The sequence below is a fragment of the Neophocaena asiaeorientalis genome, unplaced genomic scaffold, assembly GCF_003031525.2.
Source record: "Neophocaena asiaeorientalis asiaeorientalis breed wild unplaced genomic scaffold, Neophocaena_asiaeorientalis_V1.1 scaffold4, whole genome shotgun sequence".
Classification (NCBI taxonomy): domain Eukaryota; kingdom Metazoa; phylum Chordata; class Mammalia; order Artiodactyla; family Phocoenidae; genus Neophocaena; species Neophocaena asiaeorientalis.
Genome location: NW_020173682.1, coordinates 4,775,301 through 4,776,236, shown reverse-complemented (window position 1 = coordinate 4,776,236; position 936 = coordinate 4,775,301). Strand labels below are relative to the sequence as shown.

Genomic DNA, 936 nt, shown 5'->3' with positions numbered 1-936 from the left:
GGAAGAGGGCTACTGGGAATGAGGACCCAAACTTTGTTTTCACACAGTGAAACTGACTTTCCGGGGCTTTTAAACTGATTTTCCGTGCGCACGCGATTGATGGCGGGTTCCTGGGGACGCCTCCCGGGGGCAGGGCTGGACCGGCCGGCCCGCGAGTGGGGTGGTGACTCCGGGCGCGCAGTGGCCCCGGGGTTCAGGGACAGCTCTGGTCCTCTTGGCCCGAGGTCGGGCCCAGCCCGGGCTTGGCGGCCCGGGACGGTCCCGGCGCAATGGCCCCTGCTCCCGAGGGGTGGCCGCGGGGGTCCCCGCGCTCGGCCGGGCTCCATGTTCCCGACCCACTCCGGCCTGGGGAGCTCCGGCCGGGAGGCCCGGCAGAGGGCGCCCGCTCCCGGTCGTCGCGCGGACCGGCGGAGGGGAGGGGACTCGAGCGAGGCTCCAGGTGAGGAGCGGTGAATCCTCCCGGGAGGGGGACCCGGTCCTCACTCTGTGCAGGGAGTCAGGGAGTGGCCGTGGCGCTGTCGAGAGTCGGGGCTGCCCAGCTGCTGTGGGGCGGGGAGCGGCGATTGTGCCCCCGGAGGCCTGGGGAAAGCTCGGAAAGAAGGTGAGGAGCGTCCCTTCGCGCGGTGGCCGAGGGCGGGCATCGGCCTCGCCGGGCTCCGGCTGGCAGACACTAGGACGCGCCGTGGCGCGCCCTCCTCCGGGGGCCGGAGGAGGGGTCAGTTAGGCTCGGGCTCCGGGCGGTCCTGCCGGGGTCGGCGAGCTGGGAGGGGCGACCGATCCCCGGGCCGCCGCGATGGGGCGCTCCCGTGGGCCCGCGGGGTCCCGGCGCAGCAACAAAGGCGCGGCGCGGCCGCCGTTCCCACCCACTTCCGTCGCCGGCGCGCGCCGTCCGGAGGTACCGGCTGTCTCAGGATTTTCCTCCGCGGAGTTTCGGGA

General features: G+C 73.5%; 1 protein-coding gene across 4 annotated transcripts in view; it reads left to right on the top strand.

Moving 5' to 3' along the window:
* The first annotated feature begins 456 nt into the window (after positions 1 to 456).
* SVIL (supervillin) overlaps positions 457 to 936 on the top strand; it is a 231,341-nt gene continuing 230,861 nt past the window's right edge. For 2 of the 4 annotated variants that reach the window (XM_024750125.1, XM_024750124.1), the window contains exon 1: positions 460 to 601. The gene's annotated coding sequence lies outside the window, so the exon portion shown is untranslated. Of the gene's footprint in view, positions 602 to 936 lie in introns of all 4 variants that reach the window. The other 2 variants (XM_024750122.1, XM_024750119.1) reach the window with 2 other exon arrangements.